Source organism: Hyperoodon ampullatus (assembly GCF_949752795.1).
Source record: "Hyperoodon ampullatus genome assembly, chromosome: 2".
NCBI classification, from domain to species: domain Eukaryota; kingdom Metazoa; phylum Chordata; class Mammalia; order Artiodactyla; family Ziphiidae; genus Hyperoodon; species Hyperoodon ampullatus.
This window is the reverse complement of record NC_136915.1, coordinates 112,211,776-112,229,151: the sequence shown is the minus strand read 5'-3', so window position 1 is coordinate 112,229,151 and position 17,376 is coordinate 112,211,776.

Sequence of the window (17,376 nt, the reverse complement as noted above, 5' to 3'; positions counted from 1 at the left end):
ACATGGAAATATTTCCTGATAAATTCTTTTTCAATAGAGGAATTCAAAGTAGGTATCAGAAATCTAGTAAATACCATACAAAATTGTGGCCAGATTCCACAGTCCCATCCTTTAAGTAGCATTGTACCCATGATCATAATTTTGGACCCATCAAACTTGCTGTCCCCAGCATAATCTCAACGTTCACGTGTCCAAGAACAAAGTTGAACTGAAGAATCAGACTCACCAGTTTCTCCAATATCAATAGGAACTCGAGTAGCAGGAGGACAGCCCTCTTGGAACATAAGACCATTTTATTGGCGCACACTGCCCCACCCAGGGGGAAGCGGAGCTACCAAAATTGGCCTGGTCCAATCATTTCCCAACCCAAATGCAAATGCATCCATAACTGGCTTGGCAGTGACTCTGAAAAAAAGAAATATCCTGTTCCAGGATCTCCTCACTGGATTAGGTTCTCATGAATCACAGAGTCCCTGCCGTAACTCTCAGTTTCAGTGGTGTAATGCAGTGGGAGCACTTGGAGCGTTTTCTAACTTGTAGTCAGAAATTCTATTCCTTGACTGGGGAGGATGACCCTGTTCTATCTTTCACCATCCGTGACTTCTAAGACTGCCTGCCTAGTTGCATTTGATATGTTGACAATTTTCTATTACATAATGGTTTGAATAGAGACTTGCTACCTGGTGAAACATGTCTCCTTACGTCAAGACTTTCTTACAGTTCATTTTCCATTGATTCATCCCTTGCTAAACAAAGTCTCCTTTCATCTTCACAAATGGACACAGGGAAATTTACAGAACATCTCATATGTTTTCCTATCATGAAACTTGGAAACGTGTAGTAAAGTGCTGACCACTATGGTCCTCCTTTCCCTGTTTTCTCCCTCAAATAAACAACATCCAGCAGTCAGATTCCTGTGAACTTTATAAACCTGTTTGACTTCCTGTCACAAGGAATTCACCAGGCATGTAGCATCCGCTGACATAAGTCAGATGAGCGGGCAGCTCAGACCCAAGTCTTACAACAGAAATGAAGCTTTTTGCTCATACCTCGCAAAGGGACATAACACATGCTCCAATCTAATTTCTCCCAACTGACCTCCTTGGATGTCTTCAATTTTTGAAGAAATCGCAGAGGATTGTTCAAATTTTCTGGCTTCTTGTCGCTTTGAAATCATTGGGAAACCCAATCTATTATGCAATGCTATTCACGCAACTAATTTTGTATGTATTTAATACTTATGATTTATTTAAACACAGGTTGTTTCACATCCAATCTAGGGATAAATTCAAGAGAAAGCTGAAATCACTTTATTCAAAATGCAGTCACTGAAGTTCATTGCCATTCATATACAACTTCTTAATCATTAATAATAATTTTGTTAAATTTCAAACCTATTTTTTTCATTTTCCATTTTGGTCACGGTAGATCATGTGTCAAATAAACCTACTTCTTGCTTTACTTTCTTCACACAATTTGTCAATGTGCTTGAAGGAATGTTGGATGGTTAATTTATGGGTCAGATTTACTGGTACAGGTCCCCAGTTACCTGGTAAAACATTATTCATTGTGGTTTTGTAAGGATAATTTTGTATGAGAGTATTATTTTAATCAGTAGCCTGAGTTACGTCAATTGCCCTTTATAATGTGGGAAATTCTCATCTAATGCACTGACTGCCTGAAGAGAACAAGGCTGATGCTCCCTCAGGTAAAATAATATTCCCCTGTCAGTTTGATTTCCAGTAGAGATTTTGCTCTGCAGACATTGAGTGTTCCAGACCCCTTAATGTCTCCCTGTCTGTGTCTTGTCCCAGTTTCTTTAACATATTTCTGTATGTATACATGTTGTATACATGTTGTAATACATGTATACAACATGTACATACATGTTGTAATAAATAATTTAAATATTCTGTCTCTCAGTTCATGTGCATCATTAACTATGGCCATTTAAAATAAACATTTTTTTATTATTATTTTCTGCTTTATAACAAAGTGAATCAGTCATACATATACATCTGTTCCCACATCCCTTCCCTCTTGCATCTCCCTCCCTCCTACCCTCCCTATCCCACCCTTCCAAGTGGTCACAAAGCACTGTGCTGATCTCCCTGTGTTATGTGCCTGCTTCCCACTATCTATCTGCCTTATGTTTGGTACTGTATATATGTCCATGCCTCTCTCTTGCTTTGTCACATCTTATCCTTACCCTTCCCCATATACTCAAGTCCATTCTCAATTAGGTCTGTGTCTTTATTCCTGTTTTACTGCTCGGTTCTTCATGACACTTTTTTTTTTCTTAAATTCCATATATATGTGTTAGCATACGGTATTTGTCTTTCTGTTTCTGACTTACTTCACTCTGTATGTCTGACTCTAGGTCCATCCGCCTCATTACAAATAGCTCAGTTTCGTTTCTTTTTATGGCTGAGTAATATTCCATTGTATATATGTGCCACATCTTCTTTATCCATTCATCCAAAGATGGACACTTAGGTTGTTTCCATCTACAGTCTATTGTGAATAGAGGTGCAATGAACATTTTGGTACATGTCTCTTTTTGAATTATGGTTTTCGCAGGGTGTATGCCCAGTAGTGGGATTGCTGGGTCATATGGTAGTTCTATTTTTAGTTTTTTAAGGAACCTCCATACTGTTCTCCATAGTGGCTGTACCAATTCACATTCCCACCAGCAGTGCAAGAGTGTTCCCTTTTCTCCACACCCTCTCCAGCATTTATTGTTTCTAGATTTCTTGATGAGGGCCATTCTGACTGGTGTGAGATGATATCTCATTGTGGTTTTGGTTTGCATTTCTCTGATGATTAATGATGTTGAGCATTCTTTCATGTGTTTGTTGGCAGTCTGTATATCTTCTTTGGAGAAATGCCTATTTAAGTCTTCTGCCCATTTTTGGATTGGGTTGTTTGGTTTTTTGCTATTGAGCTGCATGTGTTGCTTATAAATTTTGGAAATTAATCCTTTGTCAGTTGCTTCATTTGCAAATATTTTCTCCCATTCTGAGGGTTGTCTTTTGGTCTTGTTTATGGTTTCCTTTGCTGTGCAAAAGCTCTGAAGTTTCATTAGGTCCCATTTGTTTATCTTTGTTTTTATTTCCATTTCTCTAGGAGGTGGGTCCAAAAGGATCTTATTGTGATTTATGTCATAGAGTGTTCTGTGTATGTTTTCTTCTAAGAATTTGATAGTTTCTGGCCTTACATTTAGGTCTTTAATCCATTTTGAGCTTAGTTTTGTGTATGGTGTTAGGGAATGATCTAATCTCATACTTTTAAATGTCCCTGTCCTGTTTGCCCTGCACCACTTATTGAAGAGGCTGTCCTTTCTCCACTGTACATTCCTTCCCTCTTTATCAAAGATAAGTTGACCATATGTGCGTGGGTTTATCTCTGGGCTCTCTATCGTGTTCCATTGATCTATCTTTCTGTTTTTGTGCCAATACCACACTGTCTTGATTACTGCAGCTTCCTAGTATAGTGTAAAGTCAGGGAGCCTGATTCCCTCAGCTCAGTTTTTCATTCTCAAGATTGCTTTGGCTTTCGGGGTCTTTTGTTTTTTCAAACAAATTTTGAAATTTTTTGTTGTAGTTCTGTGAAAAATGCCAGTGGTAGTTTGATAGGGATTGCATTGAATCTGTAGATTGCTTTGGGTAGTAGAGACATTTTCAAAATATTGATTCTTCCAATCCAGGAGCATGGTATATCTCTCCATCTATCTGTATCATCTTTAATTTCTTTCATCAGTGTTTTATAATTTTCTGCATACAGGTCTTTTTTCTCCTTAGGTAGGTTTATTCCTAGATATTTTATTCTTTTTGTTGCAATGGTAAATGGGAGTGTTTTCTTGATTTCACTTTCAGATTTTTCATTATTAGTGTACAGGAATGTCAGAGATTTCTGTGCATTAATTTTGTATCCTGCTACTTTACCAAATTCATTGATTAGTTCTAGTAGTTTTCTGGTAGCATCTTTAGGATTCTCTATGTATAGTATCATGGTGTCTGCAAACAGTGACAGCTTTACTTCTTCTTTTCCAATTTGGATTCCTTCTCTTTCCTTTTCTTATCTGATTGCTGTGGTTAAAACTTCCAAAACTAAGTTGAATAAGATTGGTGAGAGTGGGAAGCCTTGTCTTGTTCCTGATCTTAGTGGAAATGGTTTCAGTTATTCACCACTGAGGATGATGTTGGCTGTGGGTTTGTCATTTATGGCCTTTATTATGTTGAGGAAAGTTCCCTCTATGCCTACTTTCTGCAGGGTTTTTAACATAAATGTGGCTGAATTTTGTCGAAAGCTTTCTCTGCATCTCTTGAGATGATCATATGGTGCTTCTCATTCAATTTGTTAATATGGTGTATCACATTCATTGATTTGCATATATTGAAGAATCCTTGCATTCCTGGAATAAACCCCACTTGATCATGGTGTATGATCCTTTTAATGTGCTGTTGGATTCTGCTTGCTAGTATTTTGTTGAGGATTTTTGCATCTATGTTCATCAGTGATATTGGCCTGTAGTTTCCTTTCTTTGTGACATCCTTGCCTGGTTTTGGTATCAAGGTGATGGTGGCCTCATAGAATGAGTTTGGGAGTGTTCCTCCCTCTGCTATGTTTTGGAAGAGGTTGAGAAGGATAGGTGCTGGCTCTTCTCTAAATGTTTGATAGAATTCGCCTGTGAAGCCATCTGGTCCAGGGCTTTTGTTTGTTGGAAGATTTTTAATCACAGTTTCAATTTCCGTGCTTGTGATTGGTCTATTCATATTTTCTATTTCTTCCTGATTCAGTCTTGGCAGGTTGTGCATTTCTAAGAATTTGTCCATTTCTTCCAAGTTGTCCATTTTATTCTCATAGAGTTGCTTGTAGTAATCTCTCATGATCTTTTGTATTTCTGCAGTGTCAGTTGTTACTTCTCCTTTTTTATTTCTAATTCTATTGATTTGAGTCTTCTCCCTTTTTTTCTTGATGAGTCTGGCTAATGGTTTATCAATGTGTTTATCTTCTCAAAGAACCAACTCTTAGTTTTATTGATTTTTGCTATCGTTTCCTTCATTTCTTTTTCATTTATTTCTGATCTGATCTTTATGATTTCTTTCCTTCTGCTAACTTTGGGGTTTTTTTGTTCTTCTTTCTCTAATTGCTTTAGGTGCAGGGTCAAGTTGTTTGCTCGAGATGTTTCCTGTTTCTTAAGGTGAGATTGTATTGCTATAAACTTTCCCCTTAGAACTGCCTTTGCTGCGTCCCATAGGTTTTGGGTCGTCGTGTCTCCATTGTCATTTGTTTCTAGGTATTTTTTTATTTCCTCTTTGATTTCTTCAGTGATCACTTCGTTATTGAGTAGTGTATTGTTTAGCCTCCATGTGTTTGTATTTTTTACAGATCTTTTCCTGTCATTGATGTCTAGTCTCATAGCATTGTGATCGGAATTGATACTTGATACAATGTCAATTTTCTTAAATTTACCAAGGCTTGATTTGTGACCCAAGATATGATCTACCCTGGAGAATGTTCCATGAGCACTTGAGAAAAATGTGTATTCTGTTGTTTTTGGATGGAATGTCTTATAAATATCAACTAAGTCCATCTTGTTTAATGTATCATTTAAAGCTTGTGTTTCCTTATTTATTTTCATTTTGGATGATCTGTCCATTGGTGAAAGTGGGGTGTTAAAGTCCCCTACTATGAGTGCATTACTGTCGATTTCTCCTTTTATGGCTGTTAGTATTTGCCTTATGTATTGAGGTGCTCTTATGTTGGGTGCATAAATATTTACAATTGTTATATCTTCTGCTTGGATCAATCCCTTTATCATTATGTAGTGTCCTTCATTGTCTCTTCTAATAGTCTTTATTTTAAAGTCTATTTTGTCTAATATAAGAATTGCTACTCCAGCTTTCTTTTGATTTCCATTTGCATGGAATATCTTCTTCCATCCCCTTACTTTCAATCTGTATGTGTCTCTAGGTCTGAAGTGGGTTTCTTGTAGACAGCATATATATGGGTCTTGTTTTTGTATCCATTCAGCCAATCTGTGTCTTTTGGTGGGAGCATTTAGTCCATTTACATTTAAGGTAATTATTGATATGTATGTTCCTATTCTCCTTTCCTTAATTGCTTTGGGTTCGTTATTGTAGGTGTTTTCCTTCTGTTGTGTTTCTTGCTTAGAGCAGTTCCTTTAGCATTTGTTGTAAAGCTGGTTTGGTGGTGCTGAACTCTCTCAGCTTTTGCTTGTCTGTAAACGTTTTAATTTCTCCATGAAATCTGAATGAGATCCTTGCTGGGTAGAGTAATCTTGGTTGCAGATTTTTCTCCTTCATCACTTTAAGTATGTCCTGCCACTCCCTTCTAGCTTGTAGAGTTTCTGCTGAGAGATCAGCTGTTAACCTGTTGGGGATTCCCTTGTGTGTTATTTGTTGTTTTTCCCTTGCTGCTTTTAATATGATTTCTTTGTGTTTAATTTTTGACAGTTTGATTAATATGTGTCTTGGCATATTTCTCCTTGGATTTGCTCTTTATGGGGACCCTCTGTGCCTCCTGGACTTGATTAACTATTTCCTTTCCTATATTAGGGAAGTTTTCTACTATAATCTCTCCAAATATTTTATCAGTCCCTTTCTTTTTCTCTATTCTTCTGGAGCCCCTATAATTTGAATGTTGGTGCGTTTAATGTTGTCCCAGAGATCTCTGAGACTGTCCTCTCTTCTTTTCAGTCTTTTTTCTTTATTTTTCTCTGCATCAGTTATTTCCACTATTTTATCTTCCACCTCACTTATCCGTTCTTCTGCCTCAGTTATTCTGCTATTGATCCCATCTAGAGTATTTTTCATTTCATTTATTGTGTTTTTAATCGATGCTTGATTCATCTTTAGTTCTTCTAGGTCCTTGTTAACTGTTTCTTGCATTTTGTCTATTCTATTTCCAAGATTTTGGATCATGGAAATAGAATCTTGGATCATCTTTACCATCATTATTCTGAATTCTTTTTCAGGTAGACTGCCTATTTCCTCTTCATTTATTAGGTCTGGTGGGTTTTTATCTTGCTCCTTTTCCTGCTGTGTGTTTTTCTTTCTTCTCATTTTGCTTATGTTACTGTGTTTGGGGTCTCCTTTTTGCAGGCTGCAGGTTCGTAATTCCTGTTGTTTTTGGTGTCTGTCCCCAGTGGCTAAGGTTGGTTCAGTGGGTTGTGTAGGCTTCCTGGTGGAGGGGACTAGTGCCTGTGTTCTGGTGGATGAGGCTGGATCTTGTCTTTCTGGTGGACAGGTCCACGTCTGGTGGTGTATTTTAGGGTGTCTGTGGACGTTTTATCATTTTAGGCAGCCTCTCTGCTATTGGGTGGCATTGTGTTCCTGTCTTCCTAGTTGTTTGGCATAGGGTGTCCAGCACTGTGGCTTGCAGGTCCTTGAGTGAAGCTGGGTGCTGGTGTTGAGATGGAGATCTCTGGAAGATTGTTGCAATTTGATATCATGTGGAGCTGGGAGGTCTCTTGTGGACCAGTGTCCTGAAGTTGGCTCTCCCACCTCAGAGGCACAGCACTGACTCCTGGCTCCTCAATTTGGGATGATTCATTGTCTATTCATTTATTCCACAGATGCAGGGTACATCAAGTTGATTGTGGAGCTTTAATCCACTGCTTCTGAGGCTGCTGAGAGAGATTTCCCTTTCTCTTCTTTGTTCTCACAGCTCCCGGGTCTCAGCTTTGGATTTGGCCACACCTCTCCATGTAGGTCACCGGAGGGCGTCTGTTCTTCACTCAGACAGGACAGGGTTAAAGGAGCAGCCGCTTTGGGGACTCTGGCTCACTCAGGCCAGGGGGCAGGGAGGGGCATGGAGTGCGGGTGTAGCCTGTAGCGGCAGAGGCCTGCGTGACGTTGCACCAGCCCGAGGCATGCCATGCGTTCTCCCAGGGAAGCCGTCCCTGTATCCCGGGAGCCAAGCAGTGACGGGCTGCACAGGCTCCCCAGAACGGGGGCGTGGACTTTGACCTGCACTCGCACACATGCCTCGTGGCATCGGCAGCAGCCCCAGTGTCCTACGCCCGTCTCTGGAGTCTGCGCTTTCAGTGGCGGCTCGCGTCCATCTCTGGAGCTCCTCCAAGCAGCACCCTTAATCCCCTCTCCTCATGCACCAGGAAACAAAGACGGAAGAAAAAGTCTCTTGCCTCTTTGGCAGGTCCAAACTTTTTCCCGGACTCCCTCCTGGCTAGGTGTGGCGCATTAGCCCCTTAGGCTGTGTTCACGCCGCCAAACCCAGTCCTCTCCCTGCGCTCCAACTGAAGCCTGAGCCTCAGGTCCCAGCACCACCAACCCCGGCGGGCGAGAAGACAAGCATCTCGGGCTGGTGAGTGCTGGTTGGCACTGATCCTCTGTGCGGGAATCTCTCCGCTTTGCCCTACCCAGGTACGTGGGGAGTTTCTTTCCTTTTGGGAGGTCTGAGGTCTTCTGCCAGCATACAGTACATGTTATGTAGGAGTTGTTCCACGTGTAGCTGTGTTTCTAGTGTATCTGTGGGGAGGAAAGTGATCTCCGCATCTTACTCTTCCGGCATCTTCCCCGGAAGTCTCCTATTTTTCTTTTCAATCTTTACATTTCTGGCCTGTCAACCAGAAAGTTTTCCTGAACATACGTCTACTGAAATACCCTGGGCAAGTCAACAAATGACCAACCATTGATCTGCTTTTAAAGATACCATGGACAACCATTACTGCAAACATTTTGCCATTGAATAACATGAAGAACCACATTTACTGCTGCCAATATCAGACTCCTTTGCAACCACCTCCAGACACAGATGCCAATGCCAAGATTTTAAAATTCATTACGGGAGCATCCCACTTCAAAGAACTAATTTCTATGTCAGGTCAAATAACAGTAGCTTCAGTAGAGACAAGTCCCAAAAACCAGTGTTGATTTTTCACTCATATAATAGTCTGATGAGCGTTGAACAGTAACATGGGCATCTGTTTGCTTCTGCAGTTCTGGCATCTTTTACTCCTTTACTTCTAAAAACTAGAAGATATATGCTTAATGAACACCTCATTTTGCACATGTTACTGGACCAGTAAGCTGAGAACTTGGAAAACAAGCTGCATAGCAACAGTCATTTTGTAAATCAGGATAAACTTTGGAATCCCCAGTGTATTTCAAAGGTGGGGCCAAGATAATCAAGAATGTAATTTCCGAGGTAAAAAAATTTAATAAGACCCTGAGGTTGTTGAGTTTTGCAGTAAGACGGGCACATTGTACACATGGAGAGCAGGTAGCAATTTGTCTGGTAAGGTCCCTTTAAATTCCCTTTCTATTGTGCTAACCATGTTTTCAGAACTATTGTAATTTTAAACAGAGTACCCCAATAATTTCCCAAACTGGTTATTTTGTCATGTCAGACTGAAAATTCGGTTAAATTGGAAAAGAAAATGAACACAGAATATGAATGGGTAATAGAGTTTAAGAATCTCCTTGCATGCCCTACTACGTATGTCTGAGCCACTCCCCTTCTGGAGCACCTGGGGGTGGTGGTGACGGTCGTGGTGGTGGTGATGGTGATGATGACAGGGACAATGGAGATCGGCCACCTCTCAAATGCCAATTATGTGCTCGGCATTGTTCCAACTGAATGACACACATTCATGTAATTATTATGCCTAAGCAAGTTGGCGCTGTAAATGTGATTTTCCCCACACTTTATTAAAAGGTTTGAAATCCCAAGAAGGTAAACAACTTGTTCCTCAAACCAATCAAGCAATAATTAGAAAAATAACCTCGATTTGAAACTGTATAGAAATAATCATTGATACGACTCAAAATTCAGATAACTCTGATTCTGAGAGCCTGAAACTCGGGATCAATGAAAGATAGAAATCAAGCAAAATTATGATATGATATTGCTAAAAGCAGGTTTTAAAAGAAGGAAATTCTTTTCCCATCACACAAAAGAATTGTATTTTATTCAGGAAGTGGAGGATAATTAACAGATGCTCAGCTGGTAGAAACCCATTCCCACGTGACCATGCGACAAAGAAGACAGCAAGAGAATCCTTAGAGGACGCACAGGAGGAAGGCTGCTGCTCTTCCTTCTGAGGCTCTGTGATGTTTTCTTGGGCACCTACAAGAGGGACGCAGTACAGCAGCCTCAGATAAGAAACCTCTGTCTGTCAGGATGCACCAAACGTGTATTGAGGCTGAAGTGTGGAGAAGTCTCCTGGGTATCCATGATAGGCTTTGAAGAGAAGATGAAGGTGGAGCTGTGGAACTAGTTGAGCCGATTGTCCTTATCCTTTCCAGATGCAGATAAAAGGTCAAGCTCTTACCTACTCTTGAGTGGGCACTTCTGCTAACAATGATGAGCAGGTGCCCCAGGAGGGCATTTCTGCTTGCACTGCTGAGACAGACATGGGTCAGGGCACTTTATAGGTGGGCAAGGGTCTGGACACTTGCAAGGTGGGCAAGGGTCTGGACACTTGCAAGGTGGGCAAGGGTCACAACACTTAGGTGGGCACACTGGTGGTGGCTGGCAGGGCTGCTTGCACTGCTGATGTTGAGAAGACATCTTTCTGGAGTCTTAATATCTGAAAGAAAGTATATGACTGTGTTCACAAGAAGGAATTCCTATGGAGAAAGAGCATAATCATGTGGAATAACATCAGATAGTATCTCACCAAACTCTAAGTATGTGCTTTAATCTCTTTAATACCTTTTAATGAATTTCTGACTTCTCTCTCGCTCTTCAGAAAATTGTTCCATCAGCCCAGAGAAAACCTTCTCTTTTCTCATATAATTTTTCTAAAGAAAATATCTTTGTTTTAAAGAAACAAGCGATATTTTCTCTTTTCATTTCTGTCTTTCTTTCTTTCTTTTTTACTTTCTTTCTTTTTATGAAAACAACATCCTCAGAAAAGGCCATCACAAGTTCCAAAATCCTGGGCAGGCTCACAAGCAATTTCTATCACCATTTACTCTCATGAGGTCCCAACAGGATGACTTATGTACAGAGCAAAGGGCAATCAAGATGAAGATTAGGGTCTCACACCTTCTAAGATAAATGCCTTTGAAATGACATGCTTCTACCATGAAGCCAAGTTCCAAGAGAAAGGCATAGGAAAAGGTAAATACATTGCTCTTTCTCCCTTCATGCAAAAATTTCCTGTTAGTTTCTTTTTCAATAGTGGAATTTAAACTAGGTATCAGAAATCCAGTAAATAGTATAAAACACTGTGCCCAGATTCCAGGTTCCCATCTACTAAGTAGCATTATAATCATGATCAAAACTTTGGACCCATCATACTTGCTGTCTCCAACTTAAACTCAACATTCGGGTTTCCAAGAACAAAATTGAACTGAAGAATCAGACTCACCAGGTCCTCAAATGTCAATCAGAACTCGAGTAGCAGGAGGATAGCCATCGTGGAGCAGAGGCCCTTTTTATTAGCATTTACTGCCCCACCCAGCGGGAAAGGGAAGTACCGAAACTGGCGTGGTCCAATCATTTCACAACCCAAATGCAAATCCATGCATAACTGGCTTGACAGGGACTCTGAAAACAGGAAATATCCTGTTACAGGATCTCCTCACTGGATTATGTTCTCATGACTCACGGAGTCCCTTCCATAGCTCTCAGTTTTCGGGCTTATAGGCAGTGGGAGCATTTGTAGCATTCTCTAACTTGTAGTCAAAATTTCACTTCCTTCACTTGGGTGGATGACACTTTTCTATCTTTCACTATCCTTGACCTCTAAAACTGCTTGCCTAGTTGCACTTGATCTGGTGGCTATTCTGTTGTATGTAATGGTTTGAAAAGGGCCTTGACACCTGGTGACACATGTCTCCTTACCTCAACTCTTTCTTACAATTCATTTCCCCTTGATTCATGGCTTTCTAAACAATGTCTCTTTTCGTCTTCAAAAATGGACTGCGGGAAATTTGCAGACCATGTCATTTGATTTCCTATTGTGACACTTGGAAACCGGTAGTAAAGTGTGGACCACTACGGTCCTCCTTTCACTGTTTGCCTCTTCAAATGAAGAACATCCAGCAGTCAGATTCCTGTGAACTTTATAAATCTGTTTTACTTCCTATCACAAGGAATTCACCAGACATGGAGAATCCCCTGCCATAACTCGGATGATCTGGCAGCTCAGATCAAAGACTTACAACAGAAATGAAGCTTTTTGCTCATACCTCCCAAAGGGACATAACACATTTTCCTATCTAATTTCTCCCAACAGACATCCTTGGATGTCTTCAATTTTTGAAGTAATCTCAGAGGATTCATCAAATTTTCTGGATTCCTCTCACTTTGAAATTATTGGAAAACCGAATAAATTATGCAATGTCATTCCCACAACTAATTTTGTATGTATTTACTACTTATTAATTATTTAAATACATGTTTCACATCAAATCTAGGGGTAAATTCAATAGAAAGTTGTAATCACTTTATTAAAAATGCAGTCACTGAAGTTGATTGACATTATTATAAAATTTCTTAATCATTAATAATAATTTTGTTATATTTTAAACCTACATTTTGCATTTTCCATTTTGGTCGTGGTAGGGCATGTATGTCAAATAAACCTATTTCCTGTTCTACTTTCTTCATACACTTTGTCAATGTGCTGGAAGGAATGTTTGATGGTTTATTTATGGGTCAGATACATTGGCACATGTCTCCAGTTTTCTGGTCAAACATGATTCTTTTTGTGTCTGTAAGGATGATTTTGGATGAGAGTATTATTTAAATCAGTAGCCTGATCTAAGTCGCTTTCCCTCTATAATGTGGAAAGTTCTCATCCAATCCACTGATGGACTGAAGAAAACAAGGCTGATGCTCCCTCAGGGAAAAGAATATTCCCCTGTTAGATGGATTTCCAGCAGAATTTCTGCTCTGATGACTTTGTATGTTCCAGACATTTTAACCTCTCTGTATCTGTCCTTGTCCATCTTTCTGTCCGTATTTCTGTATGTATATATGGATGCACATGTTGTAATATATAATTTGAATATTTCATCTGTCATTTCACGTGTTTCATTACCTATGACCAATTAAAATAAGCATTTTCAAAGTTATTAGGAAGTGAATTTAAAGCCAAACAAATTAATGTAATATGACACATGGGGTGTGGAATTATGACATATATAATGAGTTTCTGGCAAAGAGCTGAATTTCAGGAACGAGAGCCTTGGCATGTCCTCCAAAGATTTCATTTCTGCCTTTTCAGTGATTTAGCTGTCAACAGTGTTTCTACAGTCCCTCCCTCCTATCCTGGACATGAACACTACTCTATGCTGTCCCCTTGGGCACTGAAGTGTCTTGTGATGGGTCATGGCTGGTGAAGGCCCGTGTCTGGTTTGGAATAGGCTTACCAGTCTCGTTTTATGATACTGTTTAATGTGGAAAACATGTTTAATGGAATCAGGATGTCCCATCTCACCTGACGTGAACTCTTCCCTAGACCACTGTCATGTGTTTAAAATTCTTTATTAGGAAATAAGTCTCTTGAATTCCATAAGTAAATACCAGGTTTCTATTGTGTGAAACCAAAGTTAAATATAAGATACCATTTAAGACTCACAGCATCACATAAAAATGATTCAGAGTGACGTTGATAAGGGAGAGGTAAGCAAAGCACTAAAGGTCTGACATCGGGATGAAACTTGGACTTAGGGCACAACTGATATATTTGCTTTGTTCCACTTATTCCATCAGTGTTTTAGGTCTTCGAAGAGAATAATTAAAAAAAAGATTTCACTGTTTATAGTCTGTCATCTTCTTCACGTTCCAGAACCTTCCAACTGTCATATTATCTTCACTGCCAATATAGACCCCTTATCCATTTAATTTGGTACTTTGACATAACGCCCATGCATTTAAGAATAGTCCTTTTATGTCTTTCATAATTCTTCCTGCAATCAGAAGGAACAAGTAGCCTAGTAATTTGTCTTAGCCAAATAATCATGAAGCTACTTAGGAATGGGGCTTTATAACGGGAGAGCTGGCAGAAGAGGGGAATGAATTGGAGAGGAACAGAAAGAGGAGACACTTGAAACCTGTGAAAGAGTCATCACATGGCATGTGCCAGGAGGACAGCACGTAAACTTTCCTTGCAGTTCAGCCACATCTTCACTGACTGCTATATATTTTTAAAGTAATATGATACATTGTTATAAAAATAAGGTATATCATTTAATATATATTGGGGAGAAAATAAAGCTGTTAAAAAATGAGCATGTCTATTAAATGGCCAAAAATAATCACTGCTTATACTTTGCTGTATTTAGTGTTACGAGTTTTCAATTTTCATAAACCCACACACATGCATACATGTCTATCAGGTTATTAATTATAGGTCACCTTTTATAATATATATATGTCCAGGCATAGGTGGCTCTCTTTGTGCTGCATTGCATTTATCCCGAAAGTTCTTGTATGTTTTCTTTTCATTTTGTTCATCTCAAGTTATTTCCTATGTATTTGTTATTTCTTCTTCAGACCATTTTTTATTTTGGATTGTGTATCCAAACTAACAGAGGTCACAACGACAGTGAGTAGAATGGTTGTGAGCAGCGTCTGAGGGGTCGGACACAGGTGGAGATGTTGGGAAAGGGCACAAGCCTGCAATCATACAATGAATGAGTTCTCAGAGTCTACGGTACAGCATAGTGATCTCGCTAATAATACCCAGTTGTGTACTTCAGTCTTGCTCAGAAAGTAGACCGTAAGTGTTCTCATCACACACACACACACACACACACACAGAGATATAAACACATTACATTGTTACTGATGAAATGATTAATGTGCTAAGGGACCAATGTTGGTAATCACTGCATAAAGTACACATATGTCAAATCATCACATCATACACTGTACATATGTACAATTTCGTTTGTCAATTATACCTCAATAAGTCCGGAGGGAACACATGAAGGAATAACCATCATACAAGAGAGTAACAGTGTTTGAGCATCTCTGTGTTCCTTCTCCTCCCTGACTCTCTTAGGATCTGATACTATTCTCTGAGAGAGCTTCCTTTATCAATTATTCTCTGGGGTCATTGTACCCGTCTCAGAGTGGATATTCCGGTTTAGTCTTCTGTACTTACCATATCTGACTTCCGAGGGTGGAAAACAGGGAAAGGTGGGCAGGAAAGTCGTTAGTAATCTTGAAAATCATTCTTTTTCGTTTTGGCACATAGTTTATTTAGTTCTCAGCTCCCTGAAAAACTTATTAGGCACCTGATATAATTTCAGTCCTCTTTTCATTTCTATGTCCTACGGATCTCAGTAAGGTCTTTCTGTGGAAGTAATTTTCTGTGCTGATTAAATTACTGTCTTTCCCCCTTAGACAATTCAACTACTATGAGGCTCCCCGGCAAATGGGTAGAAAGATGACGACTTCTGTCTCTTTTCTCTGTTGTAACAGTCAACTGAAATTGGACTTCTATTTGAAAACCACTTCTAATCTCATCTCTTACTCTTTAGGACTTAAGAAGCATTGAGTTTTCTAATTCAACAAGGTTTAGATTTTCTGAACTGTAGTATATTTTTCTTCATTCTTCATATTCGTGGCCTCTGAACCAGAAAATTTTTCCTGAACATACGTCTACTGAAATATCATGGGCAAATCAAGAAATGACAAACCGTTGGTCTGCCACTAAACATAACATGGACAAACATTACTGCAAATATTTTGCCATTGAATAACATGTGGAACCACATTTACTGCTTCAAATATCAGATTCCTTTCCATCATCTTGAGACACATAAGCCAATTCCGCAATTTTACCTTCTGTTATGGGAGCATCCCTCCTCAAAGAACTAATTTCTATGTCAGTTTAAATAACAGTAGCTACAGTAGAGACAACTCCCTAATATCAGTGTTGATTTTTCACTCATATCATAGTCTGGTGATCATTGATCAGTAACATGGTCATCTCTTTGCTTTTGCAGTTCTGGCATGTTTGACTCCTTTAATTCTAACCACAAGAAGAGATATGGTTAATGAACACCTGACATTTCAAAACTTACTGGATGAGTAAGCTGAGCACTTGGAAAACAAGCTGCATAGTAACAGTCATTTTGTAAATCAAGATAAACATTGGAGTGCCCAATGTATCTCAAAGGTGGGGCCAAAATTATCAAGAATGTAATTACCGAAATGAAAAAACCTAATAAGTCACTGACGTTGTTGAGTTTTGCCGTAAGAGCACGTTGTACACATGGAGAACAGGTAGCACTTTGTCTGGTAATGTACCTTTAAATTCCCTTTCTTTTGTCCTACCCATGTTTTCAGAACTATTATAATTTTATACAGAGTATCCCAATAATTTCACAAAATGGTTATTTAGTGGTGTCAGATTAAAAATTCGGTTAAATAGGAAAATGAAAGGAACACAGAATATGAACGGGTAATAGAGTTTAAGCATCTCCTTGCATGCTCTACTAGGTATGTCTGAGCCACTGCCCTGCTGGAGCACCTAGGCATGGTGGTGACGGTGGTGGTGGTGGTGAAGGTGATGATGACAGAGACAAGAGTTATCGGCCACCTCTCAAAGGCCAATTATCTGATAGGCATTGTGCCAACTGAATGACACACATTCATGTAACTTTTATGCCTAAGCAATTTGGCACAGTTAATGTGATTTTCCCCACACTTAAGTAAAGGCTTTGAAATCCAAAGAAGGTAAACAATTTGTTCCTCAAAGCAAAAAACCAATAATTAGGAAAATAACCTTGATCTGGTATTGTATAGGAATAATCACTGATACGGCTCAAAATTCACATAACACTGACTCTGAGAGCCTGAAACTCGGTATCAAAGACGGATAGAAATGAAGCAAAATTATGATATGATATTGCTAAAAGAAGGTTTTAAAAGAAAGAAAATTTTTTTCACATCACAGAAAAGAATTGTATTTTATTTAGAAGTGGATGATGAGTAACAATTGCTCAGCTGGTAATAACCCAGGTCCAGGGGACAGACCGACACAGAAGATAGCGAGAGAATCCTCAGAGGGCGCCCAGGAGGAAGGCTGCTGCTCTTCCTTCTGAGGCTCTGCGATGCCTTAGTGGGAACGTTTGAGAGGGAAGCAGTACAGCACCCTCAGATAAGAAAGCTCTGTCTGTCAGGAAGCACCACACGCATACTGAGGCTGAAGGGTGGAGAAGCTTCTTCCGTATCCATGATAGGCTTGGAAGACAAGATGAAGGTGGAGCTCTGGAACTAGTTGAGCCTATTGTCCTTATCCTTTCCAGATGCAGATAAAAGGTCAAGCTCTTAACTACTCTTGGGTGGACACTTCTGCTAACAATGATGAGCAGGTGCCCCAGGAGGGCATTTCTGCTTGCACTGCTGAGGCAGGCATGGGTC